Here is a 19,217-nt window from a genome sequence, read left to right as displayed (position 1 = left end):
CTGTCTGAGCCTCCTCTTCTCCAGCTGGCAGGCGGAGGTAACGATCCCTACCAAATAGGGCTGTTGGGAGGGTGGAATGAAGGAGCAAACGTGAATACCCAGCATACAGTACATGCTCAGCAAATGTTAATTCCCTTTCTTTTGCTGGGCAAAGCTGCTCCTTGTCCACTCTCCCGGCCTCCTTCTGCTTCCCAGCTCTGCTGCCCTTACTTAAAGCTCCTATCTTGGTGCTTCACCACTGGTCTGGTCAGTCCTCTAAGTCTCTTCCCTGTCACCTAAGTAGCCCCACAAACATCCTTACAGACACTGTTTAAAATAGCACACTCAGTTGTGCCATTACTTTAGAAGTCTTCTTGCCTAATGAAGGGGGTAGGAACATGTTACCCAACAAATTCATCCCATTCCTTTACTCATGCAAACATGACAGTCCCCGGTAAGAAACGTGCATAACTCCATTAAAATTTCCAACTCCTTTAAGTGTACATAAAGCCAAGAAGAAATGCTCAGGACACTTGGCTAGTAGTAATTCTCCCATAATCTGGCCTGTAACAACTTCTGAGATCCTGCCAGATCTGTACTGGGGTGGTAAGAGGCAGCACAGGACTGAGAATGTGGCCTCTGAAATCAGTCTACCTGGGTTAAGAGCCAGCACCTCCATTCACTAGCTGTGTGACTTAGGCAGAGAAACAAATCACTCTGATCCTTCATTACCTCACCTATGAAATCAAGGGTATTCATGCCAACTTCATAGGGATGGGGTGGTAATTACATAAATAATCCACTATAATAATAAGTGCTTAGTACAGTTCCAAGTACATGAGTCACACTCCATAAAATTAGCTAATATTTCAATTCTACTCCACACTAGTGTACTTAGAAGGATTCACAGTATATGGTGAAGGCAGGCACTACCAGCAAATGTTTTATCATACTGGTCTTAAAATAAGGTTCTTTTTGTTGTAAAAGTAATGACTATTCTTTGTGGAAAGTTTGGAAACCGAAAACATATAGAGGAAAAAAAAAAACAAAAGTCACCTGTAATCTTCCATAGGAATATAACCACAGATTCTTTTCAGTGATTTTCCTTCAGGATCTATATACATTTATTTTCTTTCATGTGTATTTGTATTTACAGCTGGGTAGTTTTATAGACCAAGAATTTTTATACTGATTTATCACTGCCATGACCTTTTCCCCATGTTATTGGTCTTCTAAACCATGATTTTTAACTTAAACTCTATATTGGTTTAGTTACACATACATCTTTAAAATCACATACTGCATAAAACAACACACTAAGGTAGAAATACGACTTTCTTCCGCTCATACATTTCATGACATAATGTATTCAAAATCTTCCCATGTCTCTTTCACATTAGCGTCTCTATCTTCCCCAGAGCCACTTTTTGAGTCATCTCACAGTTTTCTAGAGTACATTACCTTCTCTTCCATCCAAATTGTTTGAGTTATAGCACTTTTTGGATCTAATTTCTGTCACTGGAAATTTTATCCTAAACCACAAGTAGGACAGTTAGTTCCACCTAAAACAGTGCTTTTCTTTTGAAATACAATGCTAAATAATAGAAGTTAGGTTTTTCACGTGCCATGTAATCTCTACAACATACTTACAATTGTTTTGTTTTGTTTTTTTGAATGTTACATTTCTAACAAGTATTATATGGACACAACAGTCGAAAAGAAAGGTGATTTTTCACTGATAAATGATTTTCCTTCTCAAGATAGAATATACCTAATCTGTCCCCTATTAATGGATAGTTAGATTGTTTTCCTTCTTTCGTGGAGTTTATTTTCAAAATGGCTTGGAGAAGAACTGGGAAGGAGAGAGAAAAAAATCAAGATATACTTCCAAAGATAACCTCTGTTTTTGACTGTTCTTAGCAGCATCCCTCTGTCCCCCTCCTACCTTCTTTAGAACTAATGTTCTTTGACAGTCACTAGTGCTCAGGTGGCTGAAGCCCCAGGCCCAGGCATTGTTCAAGATCATGGAAAAAGTGATGAGGGGGCAGCGCAATAGTTTCTCAAGCAGCTCTGCTCAACTCCAAAGCCCCAGGAGCTGCCAGCAGCAGAGACACAGCCCAGCAGGGAATCTGGCCATCAGGCAGTTGCTCAAGCTTATACTTCCCCAAGTTTCTGCAGGCCAGTGTCCCATCCCTTTGCCCCCTTCATCATTTTATATAAATCAAGGTCGCAGACCTCCAGGGAGTCACCAACTGAAGGCAAGTCAGGACTGAAAAGAGAAAGAGAATAGAACAGGGATAGTCAACAGGGATAACCAGAGGCCTCTGGCCCAATAATGTGCCATCTGGGATTGGAATATCCCAACACACAAATACACCATTGACAGGGGATAATCAGGGACACTGACAGTTGCTAATTTGGGGTCTAGGGATGTATAGAAGAAAACAGATCATTTCTTTCCTGAAAATTCTGCCTAACATCTCCAGAATCTACACAGCCACATACCTAGTGGTGCAGTGAGTTTTTCATGGTGATTGAGCAGTTAGAATGTTCAGAACCAAGTGAGAGTTCAGAAGCAGCTGAGAAAGTTGGGTTCTGCCCAGAGGTGTGCTGGTAAAGGTATAACAGCAGGCTGTCATGTGTGTGGAGTTTGGGGAGCAGGAGCCACAGTTAGTAGCATTTGCCATTTTCTATGGTGTGCATACTCCCATCTTGGCCAGTTTCAAGCTTACCAATATGATGTCACTGAATACAGAGTTATAAAGAGATATGCATTATATAGTGTCTCCACCATACAGATACAATAAATAGAAATAACTTTAAGAGCAAGGATAAAAGTATATGTAGTAAAAGAGTTAAGATGCAATCCTTTATGTATTTATTATCATTGCTTTTAATATAACTTGTTTAATTATAAGCTTACATAATTTAGTTTTGAATAGTAAGTGTTTGATGGCTTGCAAATTTTCTGAAAATTGATCAGCTTTCAGTAGCTTGTACAAGACGGTACACCATTTTGCCCTTCACCTTCCCCTGTCACTGGCATATCTTAGTCCCAACTTCACTGTAGACTTGGGAAAGCAGCCGTGGGCAGAGTTATAAAGTCATGCTGAATTTGAATGGCATTTGGACCGTTCCCTCATATCCCTATTTCTCTGATGACATAACCTGTGTTAGTTAGGATTCTCCAGAGAAACAGAAACAACGGGATATACATAGATGACAGACAGACAGAGAGAGTGAGAGAGAAAGAGAGAGAGAGGGAGATAAGAGGAGATTTATTAAAAGAATTAGCTCACATAGTGATGGAGGTTAAGAAAATACCACAATCCACTGTCTGCAAGCCAGAGAACCAGGAAAGCCAGTGATATAAGACAGTCCAAGTTCAAAGACTTGAGAATCAGGGTGGCCAAAGGTATAATTCCCAGTCCTAGGCTAAAGGTTTCAGAGTCGGGGGTCACTTCTAAAAGTCCCAGAGTACAAAGGCCCAAGAACCTGGAGCTCTGATGTCAAGGGCAGGAGAAAATGGACATCCCAGATCAGGAAGAGAGTCAGAATTCACCCTTCCTTGGCCTTCTTGCTCATTCAGTTCCTCAACAGATTGGATGACGCCTGGCCAACTAGGTGCAGGCAGAGCCTCTTCGCTCAGGCTGCTCAATAAAATGCTAATCTATCCAAGAAATACCCTCACAGACACACAGAAATAATGTTTACCAGCTATTTGGGCATTCCTGTATCCAGTCAAGTTGACACATAAAATTGACTGTCATACAACAAAACCCCTCTTTAAAATTTGTTTTTAAGTATAAAATATAGCACATATGCAAATAAAACTACATAGACCGTAATATAATGAGAAATTGCAAATTACACAGTTTGCGAAGATAAAACATTGCAAACTTACCAGAAGTTTTCTGTGTATCCTCCTCATCATATCCCCCTCCCTCTTCCTCAGAGGGGACACTGTCCTGAATTTGGTGATTAACATCTCCAGGTTTATCTTCATTAATTTAGTACATAGTATATATATGTACATTATATACAGGTGTGTATACATATGTGCATATAGTATTGTTTATAGTTTCTTTTTACAGATAGGAAAACAGAACTCAAAGTCCAACTTGCTTGAATAAAAATATCTTTTATTAACTTTTTTCTTAAGTGTCTGAAGAAAAGAGCTCACTCAAAACAGGCTTGGGAGTGAAAAAATGGAAGTGAAAGTCATACAGGCGTGTCTGACTCTTTGTGACCCCATGGACTGTAACCTGCCAGGCTCCTTGTCCATGGAATTCTCCGGGCCAGGATACTGGAGTGTGTAGCTATTTCCTTCTCCAGGGGATCTTCCTAACCCAGGGATCAAACCCAGTCTCCCACATTGCAGGTGAATTCTTTACCAACTGAGCCACCAGGGAAGCTTTATTCCTAGCCTAAGGACAATTTAGAAGGGTAGGTGCACAACCGCCCATTTCTGGACTGGAATAAATGCTAATGAGCAAAGGGAAGTCTTTTTTAAGACTTCCAGATGATGGCCTGTCTTCTGTTTCCCTATGAATGCCATCAGCAGCAGACCATGGTTGTCACTAAAGATTTCACCTTCTGGCTTTTCATGGTCATCCTTTATAAATGCCATTATGAAGACATCTTATTCATGATGCTTTACTAACAGCATTTTTTTGTCCAAGAGGTGAGAGTTTACATGGTATTTCTATCTCATCCCTTTTAAAAAATGACAAATATTGACAAACATCAAGGCAGGAAGATGTTATTAACAAAGACTGTCGTAAGCTGAAAATCACAAGATGGAGATTTGTGATTCTTTATCGAACCTGATTATAAAAGTTTTTATCGAGCACTGTCAGATTCTAAGCTGGGGAGAGATTTCAGATTTATAACTTGGACCTAAATGGGCAATAACAGAAAATCTTGGAATTTAATATCACCTTTGAAAATGTTAAACTGAGAGTTTGAGCAGTTTTCACGTTATGAGCTGGCACACTGTAGAAAGCAGGGACTCTATTGATTTCTGATAGAAGAGGCCATCTCTCAAATGGATTTAAGCCTTTTCATATTCCATTTAATTCTAAAGACACATTTTAAGTGATGTCCTCTTCATTCCCAGTTAGTGTATGTGACTTAATTGAAGAAGAAAGAAAACAGCTTTTCAGAGAAAGACCTCTTCCTGAGAGCTGGTTGGGGTCACTGCAGGGGTGGAGAATATAACTAAAACAGCTGCTCAGTGACATGAAGTTCACGTTGTAGATTTTTTTCCCAAAATGTTCTAGTTCAAAGAAGATTCAAATCTCTTTCCTTGGGCTGTTTTTGCAGTAGAGTGCCAAGAGGAAAGGGGTCCTTTGTGTCACTCCTTAATTTTTTCACCAATCATCCCTGCTGGAGAGGCCTCCTGGCCACCTCTGCCTGTCTCTCTTACTTGCCTTTCTGAAAATGCCATGCTCTCAACTCAAGGTCTTGGGGAAGGGAGGACCCCAACTATCCCTGGCCTGGTGAGTAGTGAAGAACAAGGTCTGGGAACATGATTATTGGAGTGGAAGCTCACTTTAGCATCAGTTATGCATGTTATGAGACAGATAACCAAGGTGACCTTTATGCTCAGGATTCCAGTCCATTGGGGTCTGTGTAGAGACCCAACTCTGGTTGGCGAAAAAGCTGCCTTAAGCGGTCTTAGTGTAGCCTGTGATCAAAGGATGCTAGAAAGGAACCTCTACCCCCAGATATCCTCTGTGTTTGTTTTCTGATTCTGTTATAAATTACATAAATATAGTGGCTTAAAACAGCACCAATTTATTCTCTTACAGTTCTGGAGGTCAGAAGTCTGAAATGGGTCATATGCGGCTAAAACCAAAGGTCATGCTCCTTCTGGAGGTTGTAGGCAAGAAGCCCTGCCTTTCCTAGATTCTAGAGGCCACCTGAATTTCTTAGCTTGTGGACCCTTCCCTTCTGTCTTCCAAATGCATCAATCCCATCTCTGCTTCTGGCATCACATCTCGTCTCTCAGCTCGTGACCTTCTAGCCTCCTTTATACATGCTGCTGCTGCTAAGTCATTTCAGTTGTGTCAGACTCTGTGCAACCCCATAGACGTCAGCCCACCAGGCTCCCCCACCCCTGGGATTCTCCAGGCAAGAACACTGGAGTGGGTTGCCATTTCCTTCTCCAATGCATGAAAGTGAAAAGTGAAAGGGAAGTCGCTCAGTCGTGGATGCTTGTAATTCCATTGGCTCTGCGTGGATAAGCCGAGCTGATCACCACAGCTCATGATCCTTAATTTAATCCATCTGCAAAGTCCCTGTTCCCATAGTTTTTGTTCAGTCACTATGTCATGTTCAGCTCTTTGCAGCCCCCTGGACTGCAGCATGCCAGGCTACCCTGTCCTTCACTATCTCCCTGTGTTTGCTCAAACTCACATCCATTGAGTCGGTGATAACATCCAACTACCTCATCCTCTGTTACCTCTTTCTCCTCCTGTCCTTAATCTTTCCCACCATCAGACTCTTTTCCAATGAGTCGGCTCTTCACATAGGTGGCCAAAATATTGGAACTTCAGCTTCAGCATCAGTCCTTTCAATGAATATTCATGGTTGATATCCTTTAGGATTGATTGGTTTGATCTTCTTGCTGTCCAAGGGACTCACAAGAGTCTTTTCCAGCACCACAGTTTGAAAGCATGAATTCTTCAGCATTCAACCTTCTTTACGGTCCAGCTCTCACATCAGTACATGACTACTGGAAAAACCATAGCTTTGATTATACAGGCCTTTGTTGGTAAAATGATGTCTCCGCTTTTTAATATGCTGTCTAGGTTTGTCATAGCTTTCCTTCCAAGGAGCAAGCATCTTTTAATTTTGCAGCTGCAGTCACTGTCTACAGTGATTTTGGAGCCCAAGAAAATAAAATCTGTCAGTGTTTCCACTTTTCCCCCATCTATTTGCCATGAAGTGACAGGACAGGATGCCATTAGTTTTTTGAAAGTTCTCATTTAAGGCAACATATTCTGGAGAATGGGATGTGCACATCTTTGAGAGACCATCTTCAGTCCACCACACCTCCCTACTGCTTCCCTGGTAGCTCAGCTGGTAAGGAATCCGCCTGCAATGCAGGAGACTTGGGTTCAATCCCCTGGGATTGGGAAGATCCCCTGGAGAAGGGAATGGCTACTGACTCCAGTATTCTTGGGCTTCCCTGGTGGTTCAGATGGTAAGGAATCTACCCGCAATGTGGGAGACCTTGATTCTATTCCTGGGTTGGGAAGATCCCCTGGAGAAGGGGAAGGACTACCCACTCCAGTATTCTTGCATGGAAAATTCCATGGACAGAGGAGCCTAGGAGGCTACAATCCATAGGGTGGCAAAAAGTCAGACATGACTTTCATTTTCTTTCATGTCACTTGAGAGACATTGCTTTGGGTCTTAAATTTCATTTGTTTAAGAATCTCTTTTAAAACACAAACACTCCTGGTAAAGGTGATGCCAAGTGTACTGGAGAAAGCCCTGGCCTGCTCTTGAGTTCCCTCTGCTCTTAATTCTGCTATCCAATAAGGCTGAATTACATTGGCTTATGGAAGCTCCCACCCTGGCCCTAGAAACCATGAGACAATGAAGAAAATAAGATGATAAGATTATATAAGTGAATCCATCCCTAAACTGATCAGATAGAGATGCCCAGAGTCACCTTAAAGAAAGAAAATGAGCAGAAAGCCCCCTGTGTAGCCAGATCCAAGGAATTACCCTGAAATGTCTCAAGTAGAAGCAAAGTGGTCTGACAAAGAAGCATGGGAATGAAGAGGCACAATGCTCACAGGCCTTGTGCCAGGCTCACTGTCCACCCATCAAGATCCACTCTGCCTTCTCTGCCACACTCTGTGATCTAAAAAGCTGGTCTTTGTAGAGCCTTTTGTCTTCCAGTTGTGTTCAGCCAACTGGAGGCCACATGCGGGATCAGAAGGCCATAGGAGAGACGGGCAGGAGTATTTCTTCTCCCAGTTCCCTCCCCACGAGACCGTTTTGGCAGTGACTCTCTTCCTTCACCAAAGGCCATGGATCATGAGGAAATGCTCCCCTTAGAGCTGCAGGTACAGCTGGAGACGGCTTCCAAAAAGGAAGCAGCAGAAGACACCGCTGGAGGCGGTCTTTACTCCCAGAGTTGCCAGACTGGAGACAGACCAGGGGTGATTCATCATCCCTTGTTGGTTTTGAAATATGCTTGAAAAGAATAGTCCCTTCGTCAAACTCTCTGCAATTACTATTCCCTTTTGAGAATGCTGTTTAGTATTTTCTGCCTAGACCTTGTCTGATACCTGCCATGTCCTAGCACTGCCCCTTCTGATAAGAGGATGTGCCTAGCCATTGTGCCTCAGGCTTTCACACTCAATACCATTGAGCTCTGGTCATTCTGGAGTTTCCCCGTGCAGTTCCAGGAGCCTTGAACAACCAGCCAATATCTTGATTCTCTGTGAAGTTTCTCACCCTATTTGAGAGAAGGCACTGGTCAGGCTAAAGTCAGCTTAGCAGGTTTGTGTCTTATTATACATTAATAAATTGGCTTTTTTGGAGAGGGTTATAGTTTGAGCTATGTTACTATAATCATCATTGCTGCATCCATTCAAATTTGGGGCATAAGAAGACAGAGTATCTAAACTGGTAAAGCTGGAAACAGACCACACCAGACCACAGGGAATGCACAAAGGTCAGTGCCACCTTGCAAGGCCTCCTGGTAGCCAGGCCCTCCTCCAGGCATCTCCTGTGATGTCTGTCTCAGCACACACTTGCTTTTAGAGTTCTACAGCCTTTAATATCCTCCACTGCTAACAGTGTACAATCCTCCCACAGACTGTTATCAGCTAACACCTTGCAGGGATTATGACAGCTGGCTCAGAACAGGAACACGTAGAAATGGGACATGGCTCAAAGCCTGGAGTGGGGAAGGAGGTAGGAGGGGAGAGGTGGGGTGAACTTGAGGCAGGATGAAGCTGACAATAAAAGGGCAGTCAATTTGACTCATGTTACTTTTTTGCAGCTGTTTCCTGGAGCTCTTGATCCCTGTTCCCTCTGTGGGTCCAGCTGTTAACCTTGGCTCTGCCACTAACTACCTGTGCAATCCTTATCGTCTTCAGATAATGGTGAAAATCCATAAGTCTACTCTACACATATTTAATGTTACATTCAAGTATTTTTTTTTAATGTATATCCGAGTAGCATCTTGTTGGGAAGTAGAGATTCAGTTTGATGTGGGTTATTTAGACCTCAGGTTTAGAGCACAGGAAGTCAAATGAAATCAGGCTTGTAACCCAGCTCCACTACTTACTGGGTGACCTTGAGAAAGTTATTCTACCTCTCTGATCCTTAAGTTCTTCATCTCTAAACCAAGAAAATGCTTCCCAGCTTGCACAACTGTGAGGGTTATATGAGATAATGTTTATGCATCCTGGATATAAGCCAGGATTTCACACCCCCCAGAGTCTGCACAGAGTTACAGTTGAAGACATTTCTAAAACCAAATGTAATTTATAAAGTTTTCTAATCTTACTAGCAGCACTCAAAGAACATAAAAGGGGATCCAATTCACTTGAAGAACATAAAAGGGGATTCAATTTATAAACCACAGCAACACTTCTTAAAATAATATTTTCCTCTTCTGCCCAATTCCCCTACCTCTCACCCACTACTACTCCAGAATCTCAACTCTAGAAATCTCCCAAAATTCTCCCCAACACTAGACTTCACAGATTTGGCAAAACAAAGCAAACAAGAGAAAGGGATGCCCAGTTAAACTTGAATTTCTGATACACAACAAATGACTTTTTCAGTACAGCGATTTCCCATGCAATATTTGGGACATCAGTTCAGTTCAGTCACTCAGTCGTGTCCGACTCTTTGTGACCCCATGGAATGCAGCATGCCAGGCCTCCCTGTCCATCACCAACTCCTGGAGTTTACCCAAACTCATGTCCATCGAGTCAGTGATACCATCCAGCCATCTCATCCTCTGTTGTCCCCTTCTCCTCCTGCCCCCAATCCCTCCCAGCATCAGGGTCTTTTCCAATGAGTCAACTCTTCGCATGAGGTGGCCAAAGTATTGGAGTTTCAGCTTCAACATCAGTCCACCCAATGAACATCTAGGAATGATCTCCTTTAGGATTGACTGGTTGGATCTCCTTGCAGTCCAAGGGACTCTCAAGAGTCTTCTCCAACACCACAGTTCAAAAGCATCAGTTCTTTAGTGCTCAGCTTTCTTCATAGTCCAACTCTCACATCCATACATGACCATTGGAAAAACCATAGCCTTGACTAGATGGACCTTTTTTGGCAAAGTAATGTCTCTGCTTTTGAATATGCTATCTAGGTTGGTCATAACTTTCCTTCCCAGGAGTAAGCGTCTTTTAATTTCATGGCTGCAATCACCATCTGCGATGATTTTGGAGCCAAAAAAAAACAAAGTCAGACACTGTTTCCACTGTTTCCCCATCTATTTCCCATGAAGTGATGGGACCGGATACCATGATCTTAATTTTGTGAATGTTGAGCTTTAAGCCAACTTTTCACTCTCCTCTTTCATTTTCATCAAGAGGCGTTTTAGTTTCTCTTCACTTTCTGCCATAGGGGTGGTGTCATCTGCATATCTGAGGTTATTGATATTTCTCCCGGCAGTCTTGATTCCATCTGGTGCCTCTTCCAGCCCAGCATTTCTCATGATGTACTCTGCATAGAAGTTAAATAAGCAGGGTGACAATATACAGCCTTGACGTACTCCTTTTCCTATTTGGAACCAGGCTGTTGTTCCATGTCCAGTTCTAACTGTTGCTTCCTGGCCTGCATATAGGTGTCTCAAGAGGCAGGTCAGGTGGTCTGTTATGCCCATCTCTTTCAGAACTTTCCACAGTTTATTGTGATCCACACAGTCAAAGGCTTTTGCATAGTCAATAAAGCAGAAATAGATGTTTTTCTGGAACTCTCTTGCTTTTTCCATGATCCAGCGGATGTTGGCAATTTGATCTCTGGTTCCTCTGCTTTTTCTAAAATTAGCTTGAACATCTGGAAGTTCACGGTTCATGTATTGCTGAAGCCTGGCTTGGAGAATTTGAGCATTACTTTACTAGCATGTGAGATGAGTGAAATTGTGTGTTAGTTTGGACATTCTTTGACATTGCCTTTCTTTGGGATTGGAATGAAAACTGACCTTTTCCAGTCCTGTGGCCACTGCTAAGCTTTCCAAATTTGCTGGCATATTGAGTGCAGCACTTTCACAACATCATCCTTCAGGATTTGAAATAGCTCAACTGGAATTCCATCACCTCCACTAGCTTTGTTTGTAGTGATGCTTTCTAAGGCCCACTTAACTTCACATTCCAGGATATCTGGCTCTAGGTGAGTGATCACACTTATAGTCAAAGATTATTTGTTGTTTATCTGAAATTAAAATGTAACTGGAGTCCTGTATTTATACAGCAACCCCACCTAACATCCAACCCAGAAAGGTTTTTGTTTTTTTTTCCTGCTGCTTTTCATTCCTCCCCATCCCATGTTTGTTGCATAGGTTTGTCATAGTTAAAGCTCACTAACAATTCCTAGAAAATAAAAATAGAAAGTGGGTAAAAAAGTCTAACATTTTTCCCCCTTTTCCTTGGTGCTTCATTGAGTTTCCCTTGCTCAGAAGGTGCTGTGTGCAGTGGCCTCGCACTCAGCACTTGAGGCCAGAATTCGCTGTGCGACATGGCTGCGCTGACACCTCAGCTCCGCCTACCGTGTTCGGAAGCGGGGCAACTGACACTTCAAGATGGCGGCGCAGGCCGTGTACAGACGCTGCTTCCACACTACAAGCTGTAACCTGAGTCGCCCAGCTGCACGGGATCCCGGAGAACTTGGCTCCCTCCATACTGATGAGCTGCCCTACCCAGGGTCTTTGGGGAGAGCATGTGGTCTAGGGCAGCTTAACCTTTTGGCACCAGGGACCAAAGGTTTCATGCAAGAATTTTTCCACAGACCAGGGCAGGTAGGGCAGATGGTTTCAGGATGATTCAAACACATTTCACTTATTGTGCACTTTATTTCTATTATTGTTACATCCACTCCACCTCAGATCCTCAGGCATTAGATCCCAGAGCTTGAGGACCCCTCATCTGGAGCTCAAGGTTATTCTGCTCCATTCTCGGATTGGAGAATAAGGCTTTCCTTCACTTCTGAACTGAACTCCGTCTGTTCTGTCCGCTCCAGTGACACTGGGCAGAGGGAATCCTTATTGGGTCGCGACTTGCAAAGGTCAGCAACAGGTTGTCTTAACTTGCTGTTTCTCTTCCTTCTTTTTTTTTTTTTTTCCCTTCTACACTTTACCCAGTACCAGCCTTCTACATAGCAAAGGAGAGTTTGGGAGCTGGCCCAACAAGAGGAATCCTTTCCTTTCCCTACCACCTCTCCTGTCCTCCCTCTCCGTATCCACTCTCTTGATTCTATGCCTCCCAAAGCTCAGTAGCCAGGAAAACCCTGAGAAGGCAGGAAAAAGTTCGTAGCTAATGAGCAAAGACTACATTTTGGGGGGGTTAGCAAGTGAAGGCATCGCTCTCACACATGTCTAAATAAGGTCCTTAACCCAGGGTCTGGAAGTACAGCAAGCACAGAACAAACACCTGCCCTTACTCCTGCCCTTCCTCATTACTGTTACTAGGTGGACATCCTCTCCCATCCACCCAGCCCAAATCCATGTTCTCTTTAGCAAGGATCCCCAACCTCCAGAATCTAATGCCGGATGATCTAAGTGGAACTAATGTAATAATAGTAGAAATAAAGTTCACAATAAATGTAATGTATTTGAATCATCCTGAAACCATCTCCACACCTGCCCCAGTCGATGGAAAAAACTATCTTCCATGAAAACGGTCCCTGGTGCCAAAAACTTTGTGGACCACTGCTTTATAGAACACTCCAGGGAGCTTAAAAGCCTCAAGGAGGCCTGTCTGACAAACTGCCCCCACAGATTTATCGGTGATGATCCCAAGCCCCTGAGGACTGGATCCATACCAGCCCACAGTCTCTCCACTTCAGGAACGGTCTCTGCTCCACTGCTTGGAAGCCCCAGGTAATTGTTGCACCACTCTATTTGCAGGGTCACGTGACCCACTCTGCTGGCCACCCAGGAAGTTCAAGATTTCCAAAGCACCCAAGGAGCCAAAGGACCCCTCCTGGGACAGTGACCTCAGTTCTCTTTCCAGATGTTGAAGCCCCACTGCTGCTGACGGCAGTGATACCGCTCCATTCGGGGCCACCTCAGGAAGTTAAATTCCCATTACGAAAACAAAGCCCGCTGAACTGGAAGAGAGTTGGTCCTGAGCGCCAGCAAGAGCCTTGCCTCATTCCCAAAGGGGTGCTGGGTCCATTAAAGCCTTTCACAGCTGACTGCCCACCTGTTCTTCATTTTCCACTTCACTAGGTGCACTAAACAGTGTCCTGGGGAGAAGGACCCAGCAGAACAAACCAACAAAATTGAGCATTTCCCCCTCAGTCCTCTTTGAGGCAGACCCTTCAGGCTGACTGGATGAGAAGATGCAGCTTCATTTCTCCTTCCTTCTAAGACTGGGAATTCAATCTGGGACAGAACAGACCCAGGGCTTTAAAAAAAAAAAATGCCACCACATTCATTTCCCCTTATAACTACCAAGGGATTGCCCTACTGTTCTTTCTTCCTATATCATGGCTACTTTCCAAAAAACATACGTTTAAAAAGAAGAAGAAGGAAAACAAGGCTTTAAAAAAAAAAAAAACTGAGCTGCATGGGACACATTCTAATTTCAATTCATTTCAGCAAACATATGCTCTGAGGAACCAACCCAACTTGGGGGATACAAATTAGGATAAAGCCAGCACCCACCCCCTCCTGATACCCACTGTTCTGTGAGACTCAGATGTAAGCAGAACAAAGCAGGCTGACCCTACCATCACAGGGAGGACCTGTGTGAGCACCGGGAAGTGCGTGGGAACAGGGAGTGGATGAGAGCTGGATTTAAGGCCTCAAAATAGGAGCAGTGTTGTTGTGTTTCTGCTCTGTTAGTTTTGTGTTTTTGTTTTGTTTTGTCTTACTTTCTATTCCCCCACTCTTTTGTCATCAAGCCCATCCTGCTGGCTATGAGGATGGCTGAGCTTGAACTTCATAATCCTCCACACTCCTCAACATTCCTTCCACCTCTGACTCCTGTTTTATCTACCTGTTCATATAGGTCACTTTGTCCATAAGAGGTGCAATGTGCAATATACACATATATTTTTAATTGAGTATTTACTGTGGTAAGCACTGAGAAAGTGGCTCTGGAAAACAGCCATAAGCAAAACAGCTAGACCTCACCTTCATGGAGCTTACAGAGCAGAGCAGTGGCTGCACAGCGTTGGAGTTTTAAATACACACACTTTGGAGTTGAAAAGAGTTGGGTTGCCTTATCTTGCATAAGACAGCAGGCCAACTCAATTCTCTGTGACTCAGTTTGCTGATGTATAAAATGGGGACAATAATACCCAACTCAGTGGCTTGTTATGAGGTTTAAACAAGATGTGCGTAAGCGCTCGGTGTATGTCAGCATCTACTTCTAGTGTTCGTGGGGCTACTATTGTAACACATATTTCAGCACCAAAACAATAATGCTGACAACATTTATTGTGCTTTGCTGTTCTCAGATTGTTTCACATGTGTCTGTTTCATTTCACCAAGAACATCATAAGTTTCTTGAGGGCATGACAGCACTCAGCATACGGTAAATATTCAACAAAGAGCTGTTGGTTTTAGGTTGCAGGAGAATGTGGAATTTTTCTGCAAAACCTCTGAAGTTTCCATTTTAGGCAAGAGCAAAGTGGTGTCAGAGAATCTCCATGGCTGAAATGCCGAATGCACACGTTTGCTCAGCCAACAGGGCAGAAGGAAAGATCAAGTGAATTCCAATTGGGCTGTGACAGCCTCCTGTGACAGATAGCCTGCGGAGCAGAGGAGAACACAGCTGAATAAACCCGGGCGCAGGGAGAAATGAGTGCAGCCAGGAGGAGGCTCGGCAGGATGAAAGATAGTGGGCCAGTGTGAGACTGGAGAGGAAGCCTCATTACTGCCCAAAGAGACGCAGGGGCTGCTCTTTAGGTGAAGTGGTGCTCAGGAAATTCCAGAACCTGGATGCATGATCCAATGAAACAGCTACTAATTGGCAACCACCAACTCAGAGGGAGGGGAGATAGGTGATAATAAATGCATAACTGAGCAATAGGATGCTACTTTTCAACACCTGCCCCCAGCAACCTCCACCTTGGAGACCCGGGTTCCACCAGAGAGAGAAACCTGTGTGATACCAAGAGACTGGCAAATGTTTCTTTTCTGGGAGATCCCACAGGTGCCTGGCAGATAAAAATCAGGACAATTAATGTTTACCCCTGACTATTTGAGTTCTGAGAATCAGAAACCTATTGGTTGGCCCAAAAGTTCATTTGGGTTTTTCCATAACACCTTGTGAAGACTTGAAAGAATCCTTTTGGCCAATCCAATATGATACAGTGCTATAAGGGGCTTCTCTGGTGGCTCAGAGGTTAAGTAACCTGCCTGCCAATGCAGGAGCAGCAGGTTCGATCCAGGTCAGGATGATTCCCTGGAGAAGAAAATGGCAACCCACTCCAGTGTTCTTAACTGGGAAATCCCATGGACAGAGAAGCCTGGCAGGTGACTGACCATGCGGTCACAAAGCGTCAGATGTGACTTAGCAACTAAACAGCAACAACGTAAGAGGATTATCTAGGCCTGCCCTTCACTATATTGGGTAGAAAACTAGTCCAGAGAAGTCAAGTGACCTGCTCAAGGCTGGGAAGTATTAGCTGGGAATCGTATCTCCAACTGCCTGGGTCTGGGTTCATTGCTTGTTCTTTAGGCAAACTTATCCACAATTAGCAACATTTCTGTGTCTCATGGCTGGAGTCTCAGCAGCACCTTGACCTTCATTCAAGCTAGAGTGGCTTCACCATGGTGCTTTCCTTTCCCCAAATTCTCCTCCACCCTGGGTTACACAATTGCTTTGCCTTATTTCCTCCCTCCTGGTTCTAACCACACGTCCTTCAAAGTGGGAGAAACCTTAGCAATGGGCCAACATTCCTTCCTTCACAGAGCAGAAGCCTCAGTCCAGCATAGCTCTTGTGATTAACACTGTCATTGTCATTACTAAACGGCTAGCTAGGCCCAGGCAGTGACAGGCCAACGACTGAGCTGGTCCCCCCAACCAGGCACTTAGAACCCCTCTGTCCCCTGGCAGACACCGCAGGCCTCCTGCAAGCCTCCCACAGCCAGGAACAGGAAGAAAATAAACAAACCAGTGATGCTGGCCTGAGCTGAGTCATAAAGACTCAGACGGCAGAGTCTGAAGGAAGGTGCCTGGATTGTCTGGGCCTTGTGAGCAAACAACTCTGAGGCTGTAGGAAGATCTCTCCCTGCCCCTCCTGGTGACAGAGCCCCACAGGTGATCCTCAGGGCCCAGGGTGAGCTGGGGCTCCTCAAACTGGCATTTTATTGCTGATTCTAAAAACTGCCCGTCATTGCCAATCCCTGGTTTATGTCTTTTAATTGTTTTTAACTCGTGTGCTCTTTGCCCTGAGGTGGTTGGAACACCAAGGGCAGCACTTCATAAAATAAACAGATAACAAGCTGTATTTGCTTTCCTGCAGGGTGGAGATGAAGCAGGCAGGAGCCGGGGAGAGGAGACACAGGGAAGGCTTCTGAGGGTTTGCAAGCGCAGGGCCTTCCCCTGGCAGGACCTTCCCCTGGCAGGACCTTCCTTCCCTTGTTCCCCCTATAGTGTCATGCTGGGCATCCGAACACCAGCAGGAGCCAGAAAGTTGGAGGACAGAAAGTTGCAGGAGCCATTTGGGAACACCTATGGGCTTTGCCACTGCCTAGCCAGCCAGCCAGAGCCAGTGTGAGAAGATGAGTGAAAAGGACTGTGTCTTTGTGGAATCTCAGAGAATGTAGGATAGGAGATGTAGAATTAAAAAGAAAAATCTAGGCCAGCAATTCCACTCCTTGGTATATATATCTGGAAAATAAACAAAAATACTGATTCAAAAAAATACATGGACCCCAATGTTCATAGCAACGCTATTTACAATAGGCAAGGTATGGAAGCCACCTAAATGCCCATCAACAGACAAATGAATAAAGATGTGGTATGGCAATTACTGAGGCATTAAAAAGAATGAAATGCTGCCTAGCAATGCATTGATAGATGAACCTAGAGAATATTATGCTTAGGGAAATAAGTCAGAGAAAGAAAGATACTGTGTGATATCACTTATATGCAGAATATAAAAAATAATACAAACAAATATATATAACAAAGCAGAAGCAGACTTACAGATACAGAAAACAAACCACTGGTTATCAGAGTGGAGAGAGGAGGAGAGAGGGACAAATTAGGGGCATGGGATTAAGAAATATAAGCTACTATGTATAAAATAAATATATAGATAGCAACAAAGATATATTATATAGCACAGAGAATTGCAGCCACTATCTTGTAATAACTTTTAAAGGAGTATAATCTGTAAAAATACTGAATCATTATGCTGTACACCTGAATTAATATAATATTGTAAATCAACTGTACTTCAATTTTTTTAAAGAAAGAAAAAAGAATAATCTAGAGTATCTTCCCCAACTCCAACTGAAAGGTCAAAAAACCAACCAGGAGTTGCTGACAGGCTCCACGTACTCCTTGCAAAGGGGCCACTTCAGCCTGGTGACTGAGATAGAGCAGGTCTGGATCCCAGTCCCCTGCTCTGCCACTTACTTGATGTTCACTTCAGGCCAGTGGCTTTGCTGTTCAGAGTTCTAGTTTCTTCATCTTAGTTAAATGATGGTAAAGAGGGTGTGTGTGTGTGAGTCACTCAGTTGTGTCCAACTCTTTGTGACCTCGTGAACTGTAGCCCACCAGGCTCCTCTGTCCATGGAATTCTCCAGACGAGAACATTGGAGTGGACAGACATTCTCTCCTCCAGGGGATCTTCCCAACCCAGGGATCAAACCCGAGTCTCCCGCATCGCAGGCAGATTCTTTACCATCTGAGCCACCAGGGAAGCCCCACGATAAAAATACCTTATTCATATCAGTGTTTGGAAAAGCAAAAGGAGATGGATAATCCAAGTAAAGTGCTTGCTTTGCCTAATGCTGGGCATGTGGCAAACACTAAATATTAGTTATTATTGTTATTATATATTTAGTGCTGTATTAGGCAATCATAGAAGATGCAAAAAGAGCCAAAATAGTCCCTGTCACTGAGAAATATGTTCTCCAACATCCCACTCTGTCTCCTCTCTGCCCACCAAACCTGATTTATGCTCAGAAGCACCTCCAGGCAGTGCAGAGAGCCTGGATTTGTGCCCCCGCTCTGCTACTCTCCAGCCCTATGCCTCTGCACACATCACCTAACTTCTCTAAACCTCAGTTTCCTCTTCTGTAAAATGGAAATAATGATAAGGACTTTGCAACTTCACAAGATCATCATGAGGTTCAAATGCGATTATGTGTGAACATGCTGCAAAAGCTGTAAAATACTGCAGAAATAAAAAGTTATGATTCTACCCAAACTTACAGGTTTCACTCAGATGCCACCTTCTCCCACCTTTCTTATGAATGAAATCCTACTCAAACTGTCTTAAATGGCGAGAAAAAGGATTTTCCCAGCTTTCACAACTAAAAACTTCTGAAGTAGCTGGCTCTGGTTTTCAAAGATGACATTTTCAAAAATCTGATTCTCTCCTTCTCTCAGCTCTGCTTTCCTCTGTGTTACCTTTACTCTCAGGTAGGCTTTTCCTGTGCGCCTCTGACAAAGACAGCCACACGCTGCTCTGGACTTGCAGTCCATCACCTCCGCAACCCAAATGGAAACCGTTCACCCATTTCTTGGAAGTTCCAGCAAAAGTCCCAGAATTGAGTCTCTGGGACCTGACCCATGTCCCGTGCTTGTCGGTGGCCCTTTTGCCTGTGGCCAGGAGAATATGTGTGCCTTCTCACTCAGTCATGTCCTTTGCGACCCTATGGACTGTAGCCCTCCAGGCTCCTCTGTCCAGGGGAGAGTGGATTGCCATTTCCTCCTCCAGGGGATCTTCCTGACCCAGGAACTGAACCCACATCTCTTAAGTCTGCTGCCAGGAGAACAGAATATACTCATTGGCCGAACATGGGTCATGTGCCAGGTGATGAGGTTATTCCACCCCCAACCACATAA

This window comes from Ovis canadensis, chromosome 7 (genome assembly GCF_042477335.2).
Source record: "Ovis canadensis isolate MfBH-ARS-UI-01 breed Bighorn chromosome 7, ARS-UI_OviCan_v2, whole genome shotgun sequence".
NCBI classification, from domain to species: domain Eukaryota; kingdom Metazoa; phylum Chordata; class Mammalia; order Artiodactyla; family Bovidae; genus Ovis; species Ovis canadensis.
Note: the sequence above shows the minus strand (reverse complement) of the source record.